The 14,360-nt window shown below is 34.3% G+C and overlaps 1 protein-coding gene across 5 annotated transcripts in view; it reads right to left on the bottom strand.

Annotated features, from left to right (window-relative positions):
• The window catches only part of ABCB5 (ATP binding cassette subfamily B member 5), a 116,336-nt gene that overhangs the window by 59,949 nt on the left and 42,027 nt on the right, over positions 1–14,360 (bottom strand). The gene's annotated exons all lie outside the window — the stretch shown is intronic.

The following is a 14,360-nucleotide window of genomic DNA, read 5'->3' as shown; positions in this document are numbered from 1 at the left end:
CAGAGTATACATGCAAGTAAGAGGGAGGGGTAGGGTGAGAATCTCAAGCAGATTCCCCATGGAGCTCAGAGCCTGACACAGGGCTTGATCTCACAACCCTGAGATCATGACCTGAGCCAAAATCAAGAATCAGATGCTCAACCAACTAAGTCACCCATATGCCCCTGTAGTATTATTTTAAATATCAAGGAAACTTATCTGTGAATATAGAAATTTAGACTTTAATAGATTAGGAAGGCCAAAAAATTAGCATAAAAAGAAAATCAGAAAGTTAATTAGATTCTAATTTGGTGGATTTAAAAAATTATAGTATCCTGAACTAGACAGGAAACTAAAGATCATTTAATCTGAGCTATGTAATAGTTGCCTGGCTATTAGTAACTAAAAGTAATTAATTCAGTAACTTAAACTCACTTTTTCTTCATCTCTAAAATGGGGATATTACTAAACTAGTGGGGTATGAAATTCAAGGTAATATATGTCTTCACCTCTTTTAACAAGTATCTTACAGATGTGGAAAAGTACACATAAATGTATAGATCAACACATTTTGACAAACCAAATACATCCAGATGCATAGTATCCAGATTAAAAAAAGGTCATTGCCAGCACTCTGAAACTCTTCAGGCTCTCTTCAATCATTGTTACTGCTCATCCACACCAACGGTAATCACTATCTTGACTTTAAATAGCATAGATTAGTTTTGATTTGCTGTTGTCGGTAATCACTATCCTGACTTTAAACAGCATAGATTAGTTTTGATTTTCTGTTGTTATTTTATATAAGTGGAACCATGCAATATATACCCTTCTGTGTTTGTGAATTTTTGTTCAACATTATGTTTTTTGATATTCATCCATTTGTTTTATATAGTTATAGATCATTCATTCTTATTACTGAACAAAATTCCATTTGTATATACCACAATTTATTTATCCATACTATTGTCAGTTGGCATTTGGATAGTTCCAGGGTTTTTCCTGTTATGAATAGATTCCTATACATTTTTATTGGATGAACATATGTAGAGAATTCTTCTAGTTATATACTGAGAAGAACTGCCCAGCTTTTTTAGGTTCTGCCAAACAGCTCTTTAATAAAGTGGCTGTCCTAATTTATAAACTCCCAAAAGTGCAGGAGAGTTATGGCTACTCTATATTCTAACACTTGGTACTTTCTGTCTTTGTCTGGTAGGTAGGTACTATCATATTGTGGCTTTATTTGCATTTCCCTGATGACTGATAAAGTTGAACAACTTTTCATATGGTTGGTGACAATTTGGATATTCTTTGTTGTGAATTGTCAGGTTTTGCTTGGTTTTCTGTTGGAACTGTCTTATTCTAGTTAATTTTCAGGACTTGTTTATATATTCTATATATGAGGACTTAGTCACATACTATTACAATGATTTCCCCCCCTAAAATGGTTGTCTTTCCACTCTCTTAATGATGTCTTTCTGAATAGAATTAAAAAAATTTTAGTGAAGTGCAATTTATCAACTTTTTGCATAATTTATGTATTTTGTGTCCTATTTTAAGAAATCTTTATCTACTCTAATGTCACATAGATGTTTTCCTATCTTTTACCTTACTATGTTTATCATTTTGTCTTTCATATTTAGATCTATAATTTATCTGGAATTGACTTCTGTGTGTGGTGCAAAGTAGGAATCAATGTACATTTTCCCATTTGGTTAAACAAATGTCCTAACAGCATTTCTGAAAAGACCATTCTTACTTTATTGCACTGCAGAGTTGTCTTTGTCATTAAATCAGGTGACCATTACTTTGTGTCTGTTTTTGTATTCTGTATACTGTTCTACTATTCAGTTTGTCTGTTATTGCACCAATGCTATACTGTCTTAACTACTACAAATTTAAAACAGGTCTTGATATCTGTTAATCTGAGTCTTCCAGCTTTATTGCCCCTCTACAAGACTATCTTGACTATTCTTGAAATAATGTATTTTCTATAAATGCCTAGCACAATAATGGATACTTTTGGCATACTAAAGGCACACTAAAAATTTTCTGGTGCTCAAGAACTGATAGCTAATATTATTACTATTAGTAGTACTGCTATATTACTGCTATTTACTTTTATAGTTCTTATTTTTATTTTTATCAATTACAGAAAAGGAAATTGGGAGTTCAGAAAATGTAAGAAGCTTCCTTAAGGCTCAGCCAGTCACTGGAAGGACTGGTACTAGAATCTGGTATGGTGTTCTCTAGTCTCTGAAAAGGGTCGCTCCATGCAGATGTACTTAATAAAGCAGATTAAGTATTTCTTTCAAATTCTATTCCAAATCTATAAGAGAAGAAAACTTTTCAGAACAACTTATTAAGATTAAATAATAATGTGGAAACAGATTAATAACAAAATATTATATGGAAGTTTATGTATCATGTTATAACTATGTTAAAAAATTTATCCATAGAAGATTATACCTATATGAAAATATACCAACATACTCATAGTGCCTGTATTTAATTACTGGGCCTATGGATTGTATTCTTCTTTTCTCAATTTTCTTAATTATTTAACATAAATGTGTTTCATTTTTGTTTAAAAGCAAGAAAGCTAAATCAATAAAAATAAAAGCAAGAAAGCTAAAATAATTTGGGTAAGTTCTATTTCTAATAACTTTGTTCCTATGAGTAATATATATATGTACACCAGAAACAAACAGATGTAATTATGAAGAACTGAAAATAGTTACACTGTTATGTCTTTTTTTTTTTTTACCATTATTTTTACAGTACCTTCTTTAAAATAAAAAAAGAAAGGTATATTTTGAAGCATTTGGTTTATGTTATGATGACCATCTGGAGAATTATCCAGACTAGGACACTCTTGAGTTGGACAAAAGTGGCAAACTGGAACTTTCTCAGGACAATCTGGAGATATGGTCATATAACTAAAATTAAAACCTTTGGGATTCATGGTCTAGGGTCAGAAAAGTTACCGTGAGCCCAGAAATGGACCCTCAACTCTATGGTCAACCAATCGTTGACAAAGCAGGAAAGAATATCCAATGGAAAAAAGACAGTCTCTTCAATAAATGGTGCTGGGAAAATTGGACAGCCACATGCAGAAGAATGAAACTGATATTCTCTTACACCATTATACAAAGATAAACTCAAAATGGATGAAAGATCTAAATGTGAGACAGGAATACATCAAAATCCTAGAGGAGAACACAGGCAGCAACATCTTAGACCTTGGACAAAGCAACTTTTTGCAAGGCACGTCTCTGAAGGCAAGGGAAACAAAAGCAAAAATGAGCTATTGGGACTTCATCAAGATAAAAAGCCTCTGCACAGCAAAGGAAACAATCAATAAAACTAAAAGGCAACCTACAGAATGGGAGAAGATATTTGCAAATGACATTACAGATAAAGGGCTGGTATCCAAGATCTATAAAGAACTTCTCAAACTCAACACCCAAAAAACAAATAATCCAGTCAAGAAATAGGCAGAAGACATGAACAGACACTTCTCCAAAGAAGACATACAAATGGCCAACAGACACATGAAAAAATGCTCCACATCACTTGCCATGAGGGAAATACAAATCATAACCACAATGAGATACCACCTTACACCAGTCAAAATGGCTAAAATTAACAAGACAGGGAACAAAAAATGTTGGTGAGAATGTGGAGAAAAAGGAACCCTGTTGGTGGGAATGCAAGCTGGTGCAGCCACTCTGGAAAACAGTATGGAGGTTCCTCAGGACATTAAAAATAGAGCTACCCTACGACCCAGCAATTGCACTACTGGATATTTACCCCAAAGATACAGATGTAGGGAAAAGAAGGGGCACCTGCACCCCAATGTTCATAGCAGCCATGTCCACAATAGCCAAACTGTGGAAGGAGCCAAGATGTCCTTCAACAGATGAATGGATAAAGAAGATGTGGTTCATATACACAATGGAATATTGCTCAGCAATCAGAAAGGATGAATATCTACCATTTTCATCGACATGGATGGAACTGGAGGGTATTATGCTAAGGGAAATAAGTCAATCAGAGAAACAGAATTATCATATGGTTTCCTAATATGTGGAACATAAGGAATAGTGCAGAGGACAATAGGGGAAGGGAGGGAAAACTGAATGGGAAGAAATCAGAAAGACAAACCATATGAGACTCTTAACTCTGGGAAACAAATTGAGGGTTGTGGAAAGAGAGGTGGGTGGGTGGATGGGGTAACTGGATGATGGAAATTAAGGAGGGCACATGATATGATGAGCACTGGGTGATATATTCAACTCATGAATTATTGAACATTATATCAAAAACTAATGATGTATTATATCTTGGCTAATTGAATTTAAATTAAAAAAATTCCAGTGAAATCATATAAATCATTCAAGTTCCAAATGGCAATAGAGAGGTGGTTAACTACTTAAGTTGGGTATTCTACCTGGACTTTAATTTTTAAAATTACTTAGGGAACTAGGATTGGGGATGGAGATAACTACAAATCATCAAGGCTAGGCTTCTGCATTAAGCAGATATTGTTACTAATTTTGGTTCTTGAAATATAGTCATCTGTGAACACACATACACATATAAAAATATATTTATGTCAGGAGTACATACACACATATATACATATTCAATATAGGTATATACATGCCTGATGTGTGTGTGTGTGTGTGTGTGTATGTGTGTGTGTGCATGTATGCATGTTTTGTACTCAACCATGCCAACTAAGAATGTTATAATTTGGGTTAGTAAGGAGGAATGACACCTAAAGCTCAGAACTGAGGACAGGTCACTATATCACAGTCAAAATTTCCTCCTAGTCATGGTGGCAGTAGAGACCAATTTCATGGGTATATGAACTATGCAGTTGCTCAAGGCCCTGTGCTTGGAAGGATCCCACTCTTGGTTTATGCTCTGCTGTTGTCATCTCATAATTCTTAATAATTTTTGATTAATAAATAAATAAAATCTTTAAAAAATAATTTTTGATTAAGAGGCCCCACATTGTCTTTTCTCACTGGGCTTCATAAACTATGTAGCTGGCCCTATACACTGGTAAAAGTAAAAAGGTTTCTATGTAGGTGGACCTTAGCTGGTTTGTGTCAAGCATAGATATTACGAGTCCTTAAAACAGGTAGATTAAAAAAGGAAAAAAAAGGGTAGTTTAACATCTATCCAAGGTAGGGTCTCTCCCTGTCATGACTTCAATAACATTATAATAATGAGACTCTATAATTATTATTCAAAGCATCTAAATGTGTATTATATTTAACCTACATCTCCTATCACATAGACTAGATAATACAGATAGTTGTTTCTACCTCCAGCAGCCCTTTTTCATTCTTCTTTTCTAAAAATATGAGATAATGAGATATGACTAGCACCTATGACTAGGGGTGGGGAGAGGGAGAGAGAGAAGCTTAAGCAGGCTCCACTCTCAGCATGGAGCCTGATGTGGGGCTCTATCGCATGACCCTGAGATCATGGCCTGAGCCAAAATCAAGAGTCAGACACTTAACTGACTGAGCCACCCAGGTACCCCCATAAATAACTGATTTTAAATTATTAATCAAATATCTTCAAGCTGCAGACCCTTGAGTCTTTACTGAGAGCAATTCTAAAGCCCTTGACAGAGCTAATAAGGGGGGCAAAAAAAGAATTACAACATAAAGTAAAAAATGTATAACAGAAATTATATAAAAATATTACAGGGGAACAGAAGTAATTAACTGTTTAGATGAATACAGAAAGGTTGCCAAATAGATGACTTTTGAGTAGGGTCTTAATGAATGGACAGATATTTGCCAAGTGGGAAAAAGAGAGGAGGGGCAATTATGATAGAGGCTACAGCAAGACCAGGTAGTTGGGCCTAAAAGAACATGGATTTCTGAAAAATACTGAGGTTCACATATAGCAGAGGTGTGTGAAGAATGGAACATGGGGCTAGGAATAGAATATTTGGGGCTAGTTCATATAAAGCAATGTTAAGTAGTGTTTCTTCTGTAGGGACTACAACTTATTGGAGGTTTCAGAATGGGGGAATTGTTTATATAAATGATATCTGTCCTTTATAAACTACCCAACACTCTGTATCTACATATGGATACAGGACTTTCAAGGTCTTTCTCAACCCTTAGACTCTATTTTTTCCCCTAGAGGTCAATCTTACCATGTTTTTGAGATTTAAGAGATTATAAATGATCAAGGTAAAAATGATTGATGCTGTAATGAATAAATATAGGCATGATATTTTGGATTATTTTTGCTGCTTTTTTTGGTCTTTTTACTCAAGACAACTGAATATAAATATGTTAAATATTAAATACATATATTGAATTATATATGTGTGTGTATAATTTTAATTTCAGGTGACTCACATTGATTTTATCTTTTTTTTAAAAAAGATTTACTTATTTATTTATTTAATTTGAGAGAGAGCGAGAGAGACAGAGAGAGAGAGAGAGAGCACAGAGGGAGAGGGAGAAGCTGACTCCCTGCTGACTAGAGGGCCCAATGCAAGGTTCTATCTCAGGACCCTGAGATTGTCACCTGAGCTGAAGGCAGACGCTTAACCAACTGACCCACCCAGGGTCCTAGTTTTGTTATCTTTAAAAAAGAAGTAGGGAGACCATAAAATTAATTATTAATTACTGATGGCAAAAATAATTCTTACTTTTGAAAACATATTTTAAAGAGTGTTAAGAGTGTAAAAGGTTCTATAACATTCCTCTATTTGGTTTTGCTCACGCAGTCCTGTCAGCTGTCTGGGAAGGTAGGTTTCTGAGAGACAGGAAAATTGAGGCTCACAGAAATTAAGTAATGGATGCTAGTTCATATAGCGGGTAGGTGGCAATGCTGCAACACAACTCAGGTCCTTTGAATGCTCTAAGTTCACAAACTCTGCTGCATCTCTGTGACATGATGTGTTCCTGTTAATGTGACTAAAGCCCTTTGCATTGACTGCTTCCCATACCCTGCAAATTTTCTTTTCCTGTATCTTGTACCAGCACTAAAGACAGGCCTTCATTTGGCAAGTGTATATCTTTGTAACAGTTCTATACATGAACGAAGTATACCTATTTAAACTCCCTCTGTTGAAACGTGGATAATGATAAGAATTACTGATCTTTAAGAGTGATCTTATAATACTCGACATACATGCCAAAAGAGCTATTTTTGATTCTATAACATATACTTCATTTAAACAATATTTATAAATATACCCTCTGATAGTTTATTATGTATAATTTAAAAGATGGGTGGTTTCTAAATTTTATAAAAAACAAAAAAGTGAATATTTTGGAAAAAGATAATACCAAAGCAATGCCTCAAAAAATGAAGAGTCAATTGTATTTTTAAAATAAGACAGACTTTTGTTTTCAACCCAAGATGGACTATCAAGAATAAGATTTAAAATAAATAAATAAATGAATAAATAAATAAATAAAAGAAAAAATAAAAATAGACAATACATGGGGTGCCTGGCTGGCTCAGTCACTACAGCATGTGACCCTTGATCTTGGGATCATGAGTTCGAGTCCCACATTGGGCGTAGAAATTACTTAATAAAATATTTTTAATAGTAGATGGGCTGCTGAAGCGAGCACAAAACAAATTTTTTTAAATAAAAAAATTAAAATAGATAATACCTTCACATAGTTCAAAAATCAAAACAATAAATAAAAAAGTAGACATTGAGAATTCTGCTTCCATGCATGTCTTGCCTCACCTGGTTTTCTTTCTTTTTTTTTGAAACAGACAGGGTTTTATTAGTGTCAGGTATACAATATAGTGATTCAGTAATTCCATACATTACCCAGTGCTCATCACTGACAAGTGCACTCCTTAATCCCCATCCCCTATTTCACCTGGTTTTCTAATTTCCTCTCCCATAGGTCACTGCTTTTAACAGTTATAATGTTCATTTTTGAAAATACAAGCAAATGCAATTATGTATGCCCATCCTTTCTTACACAGAGGTTAACACACTATATACATTATTAGGCACCTAAAAAAAACAAAACAAAATTAATAATATATAGTGGAGACTTTTTCTTATCACTACGTAGCGAGTTTCCTGGTATAACATGGTGAAGAAACTACTCAAAGCTAGAAAAGAGCTCTTTGAAAGGATTAGAGGACACCATACCCAGCACTCATAGAGGACAGGAAATAATGCCTGTTCTGAACAGCATGACCCTAAAACTTCAAAATGCGTAGAGGTATTGAGTAGAGTACAAAGAGTCATGCCTCAGCAGTAAAGAATAATTTGCTCTAGACCTAACATGGCTCTAATCTAGCCTAACAAAAATTAAAAGCAAAGCCAAAAAAAATAAAAAGGTCAAACTGTTCTTAACTTAAAATTCCATCTCTCAACAAATGTTAAAAAAAAAAAACAACCCAGCACCCAACAATGAAAAATTCACTATTTTTGACATACATTAAAAAAATGACCAGGCAAGCAAAACAGCAAGAAAATACAACCAATAATGAGGAGAAAAATCAATTAATCAAACTGCCCCAGAACTAATACAGATGTAAGAATTAGTACACAAGGACATTAAAACAATCATGGTAGCTCTATCCCATATGTCCAAAAAATTAAGTAGAGACATCTAAACTATAAAAATGACCATAATCATTTTCTAGGTATGAAAAATACAATATCTATGAAAAAAACGTAGATGGGAATGATGAATTAAATATTGCAGAAGAAAAGGCATGTGAACTCAAAGACAGCGATTGAAACTATTTAAAATTAAACACAAAGAGAAAAGAGAATAAAAAATATATTAAGAAAATATCAGTGAGGTGGGAGACAAAATCAACCAGCCTAAGGTATGTGTAATTGGTATCCCTGAGGTGGGATAAAAATATTTGCAGAACAATGGTAAAATGTTTCTACATTTGATGAAAGCTATGATCCCACAGATCCAAGAAGCTCAACACAGGAAACATGAAGGAAACTACTCCAAGGCATATCAAAATCAAATTATTTAGTAGTAAAGAAGAAAATCCTAAAAGCAGCCATAGGGGGAAAAAAAAGACACATTACATAGAAAGGAGCAGAGATAAAAATGACAGTAGATTTCTCATCAGAAAAAAATGCATGCATGCAAAAATAACCCAAAAACTCTATCAAGCCTGAAAACTTCAGCAAGAGCTGCACAGGAACCAGACTTTCAGTATCAGAGGCAATGCAGTTTTAAAGGGATGCTTAATAAAAGTCTTTTGAATTTTGAAAACAGTATTCTAATAGTAACATGTAAATTCTTCATTTAAGGATATTAAAAAAGCTGATGAACAGATGGAATCAATGTCTATTGAAAAAAGTATCAACTCAGTTCCTCTGTGCTCTATGAATAGCATCAAGTCAGACCTTCCTCACAAGTCTGAGGAATCCATCCAATATAAAGAGGTAACAGTTTAACTATCAACAAGTTTTATCCACATGTTCTCCAATTAATTTTTATTTAATTCTTGTAATATTTAGAATTTACGATAAAATATTACTATAACACTAAATGTACAATGCATGTCTATCCCAAACTTTACTGTAATATATCACTGTGATACCCTAAGAAAGTGGCCCTCAAATAAGACCATTTATGTCACAGGTCATTTTGGGGGAAAGAAAACTCTTAAGAATGGGCTTGTTCTTCTTTTTCTAGTTCCTTTAGGTGTAACAGGAATTGAGATTAAGAGTCGCATGCCAGGTGTCTGGCAAACTACAGATTTAATGCAATCACTATCAAAATACCAACAGGATTTTTCACAGAACTAGAACCAATAATGCTAAATTTGTAAGGAGCCACAAAGTATTTTAACTATACTGGAATTAAAATTAAAAAATAAAACAGAATAAAGAGCAAAGGATATAACCAGAGTAAAGAGGTTTATTTCATAATGATAAAGGGGTCAATTCATTAAAAGAACATGACAGTCTTGAATGTTTACGCACATAATAGGGCTCCAAAATACATGGCACCAAAATGAATACAACTGTAAGAACAAATCCACAATAATAATTAAATAATTCAATACCCCTCTTTCAGTAATTTATAGAAGTAGAAAGAGAATTTGTAAGGATAAGGAAGACTTGAATAATACGATCAACCAACTTAATATAACTGATGTTTATAGAACATTCTACCCAACAGCAAAATGCACATTACTTCCAAGTCAACATAAAATATTTAGCAAGATAGATCATATTCTGTGCCACAAAACAAGTCTTAATAAAATTAAAAGGATTCAAGTCATAGAAAGTATGTTCTCTGACCACACCGGAATTATATTAGAAATTAATACAGAAAGATCTCTGGAAAATCCCCAAGTACTTGGAAACCAAATAATAATTCTCAAGTAAATGACCTCAAATTCAGCCTAAGAAAACAACACCAAAAGAGCAAGTTAAGCTCAAAATAAGCAGAAGACAGGAAATAATAAAGATCCAAGTAGAAACCAATAAAATATAAAAGAGGAAAATAAGCCATAAAGAGACAAATACATCAATATAACAGAACAGAGAGTCCAGAAAAAGACCTACACATATATGGAAAATTCAATTTTTCACAAAGGTGCAAAGGCAATTCAGTGGAGAAAAGACAGTCTTTTCAGCAAATGGTGCTGGAACAACTGGAAGTCTATATGCAAACAAAACCAACAACAATAAAACAAACTTCAAACCATATCTGGCACCGTGGACAGAAATTAACACAAAGTTGATCCCAAACCTAAATGTAAGAACTAAAACTATAATACTTCTAGAAAAAAATGTAGGGAATAATCTTTGTGATCTTGGGTTTGGCAAAAGTTTCTTAAATAGAACACTAAAAGCTTGATTTATAAAAGAAAAAATTATAAATTAAACTTCCCAAATTAAAAAGTTCTGTTCTTTGGATGATGCTCTTAAGTGAACAGAAAGACAAATCTCAGATGGGAAGAAATATTTTCCAATCTTTTTTCTGATAAAAATACTTGTATCCAGAAATACAAAGAATATATAAAGAACTCTCAGAACTCCGTGATAAGAAAACAAATGACCCAGGGTGCCTGGGTGGCTCAGTTGGTTAAACGACTGCCTTTGGCTCAGGTCATGATCCTGGAGTCCCGGGATCGGGTCCCGCATTGGGCTCCCTGCTCGACAGGGAGCCTGCTTCTCCCTCTGACCCTCTCCCCTCTCATGTGCTCTCTCTATCTCATTCTCTCTCTCAAATAAATAAATAAAATCTTAAAAAAAAAAGAAAACAAATGACCCAGTTAAAAAATGGGCACAACATCTGAACAGACACATTAACAAAGAAGAGATACTGATGGTCAAGATAAAATATAAAAATAATAGCACATAAAAATGTTCAACATCACTAGTCATCAGGATAATGCAAATTAAAATAATAATGAAATACCACTACACATTTATTCTGATGGCTAACATTAAAATGCATGGTTATCCCAAGTGTTGGCACAGATGTGGAGTAGCTGTAATTCTCATATATTATAGGAATGTAAAAGGAAAATAATTTGGTAGTTCATTTATTTAAACATACTCTTACCATAAGGCCTACCCCTTTAAATCCTAGATATTTACCCAAGAGAAATAAAAGTGCATGTCCACAGACTTAAATATGAATGTTCAGAGCGACCTTATATGTAATATCCAAAAACTGCAAACAAACTAAATAACTTTAACGGGCATCAATACCAATGAGCTCAAACAGTGGTACATCTATACAATGAAATACTATTCACCAGTAAAGAGGAACTCTTGATACATTTCACAACATCAACAGGTCTGAAAACAATTATGCTGAGTGCTAGAAGTCAGGCAGGACAGAATACATGATGTATGATTCCATTTACACAAAGTTTCAAAAAATACATAGTAATCTATACTGGCAGTAAACAAATTAGTGGTTGACAAGAGTGGGGCTGGGTGGGGAGAGGGAGGATTGGGAGGGAGTGTTTACAAAAAGCACTTAAAAATTTGGGGGGTGATTGGTTCATTATGTTGACTGTGGTGGTTTCACAGGGGTACATGTATGCCCAAACTTTCCTAATTGTATACTCTCGTATGCGCAGTTTAAGTCAATTAAATCTCAAAAAAAGCTGTTAAAAAAAACAATGTCAAACAAAAGAAGCATCTGTATTTATAGCACCCAAGTTGGCCATTCTTGAAGTTCTCGAAGAATCCTGAATGGGATTGAGGCATTTTATTGAATGTTATGCAAATGTAATGATAAAGTGGATTGAGGAGCAACTAACTGTATTGTAGGTAGGAAGATTTATTTTTCTTAATTGCTGCAAGGTCTGATAATATACACATAATTATGTTGTTAATTGGCACAAGCATATGTGAGTTTCTCTAGATTATATTTATGTGTAACATAGTACGCCAAAAAGAGGTCAAAACACTAAAATGCTTAGTGCTTCCTTTATTTTTCATATTGCCAAATATATAGATGTTTTATTAAAATAATAAGTGAAAGATAATTGGGAAGAGAGTTTTTATTGTTTGCTTTTTGTTTTCCTCAGTTTCCTATTTACTTGTATGTGGTAATTCTAAGCCTTGCTACACAGAAACATCCTAATGAATGGTACAGTAAAATTGGTAAAAATGTGATTTTTTGGCTTTATTTTAATTAATTAATTAATTAATTAAAGATTTTATTCATTCACCCAACAGAGAGAGAGACAGCAAGAGAGGGAACACAAGCAGGCGGAGTGGGAGAGGGAGAAGCAGGCTCCTCGCCGAGCAGGGAGCCCGATGCGGGGCTCGAGCCCAGGACCCTGGGATCATGACCCAAGCTGAAGGCAGACACCCAATGACTGAGCCACCCAGGCGCCCCTGCTTTAGTTTTTTTTAAATAAACTTTATTTTAGAATAGTTCTAGATTTAGGGAAAATTTGCAAAGATACTAGAGTATTCATGTACCCTGCACACAGTATCCCCCCGTGTCAAAATCTGACATTTCTATAGTGTGTTACAACAAATGAACCAGTAGCAATACATTATTAACTAAACTCCATACTTTATTCAGATTTCCTTAATTTTTACTTATTATTCTTTTTCTGCTCCCTGATCTCCTTCTCAATACATTACATTTAGCCATTATGTCTCCTCAGGCTCCTCTTGGCTGTGACAATTTCTCAGATATTCCTTATTTTTTATGAACTTGATAGTTCTGAGGAATACCAGTCAGATACTCTGTAGAATGTCCCTCAATTTGGATTTGTCTGATGTGCCTAGTTTTTAGAGGTAAGACATTCAGCCTACACTGATCGCACTTTTCTCATTCAAACTTCAAGTTTAATTGTATTCTGGGTCTTGGAGACCCTGAGACTGGCCTACAGCATCCTAAAGGGGAATGAACATAAGAATGGGGTTGTTGAGTAGGCATGCATTAGGACTACCTGTGCAAAGGTGAAAACACTCAGACACCCAGGCTCCTGGCCCATATCTCTCTCATTTATTCAATTACATTCCCTTGAGGTGACAAATGTTATTTTCTAAAAGCAACCAGATCTCAAACCTTATTGATGAGGCTATAAGATGTTACCAATTAGCTTAATAATTTCACAATACTATTAAACACTTCTCAAAGCAAATTGATATGTATGAAATTTACTTAAAAAATATAAAAAGGGCACATATAACACAGATACTCTAAGGAGAATCTAGAGAAAAGGAAATTGTAAAATCAATTAGGAGACTGCAGTTAGAAAAGATTTGAGAATGGTGTGCAGCACCATGACATAATCAGAATTACGAAGTTTCCTGATGCAGATTGTATTATTCTAGACCTTCTTTTCTTCATGGGAGGCTCACTTCACAGGCATTTTTGTAGACCTCTCTTCTAATATTTCTTCGCTTCTTAGCCATTACATATGGAACAAATTTACTTATTTTGCAAAAGTTCGTGCTGTTGTCTGACATCTGGAAACTGACAGTAAGGGATGACATTTCTCTAGTTGTGCCTTAGTGAGCATTGACGTTCCTGCAAACTGGAAGGTCCTGCATTTACCCATCTGTACCACTTTTACTCTGCCAGGTTCATGGTCTAAACTAAATATTTGATTCAGGTATATATTATATTACAGTTTATTATAGCATGAATTAGTGTCTGAGTCTTTCAAATCACAAAAATGCCTAATACTTTAAAAGGGAAAAAACTAGGGGTCTCTGGCTGGCTCGGTCAGTAGAGCGTCTGATTCTTGATCTTGGGGGTTGTTTGAGTCCCACATTGGGAGTAGAGGTCATTTAAAAAAATTACAAAATAAAAAGGGAAAAAACTATGCTCTAAAAAACCTATAAAATGGGCTTCCAATTATCTTACACACGCAGGGTACTATAAAGTGCACTA

The sequence above is a fragment of the Zalophus californianus genome, chromosome 12, assembly GCF_009762305.2.
Source record: "Zalophus californianus isolate mZalCal1 chromosome 12, mZalCal1.pri.v2, whole genome shotgun sequence".
NCBI lineage: Eukaryota > Metazoa > Chordata > Mammalia > Carnivora > Otariidae > Zalophus > Zalophus californianus.
The sequence above is the reverse complement of the archived record's forward strand: the minus strand, read 5'-3'. Positions and strand labels throughout refer to the sequence as shown.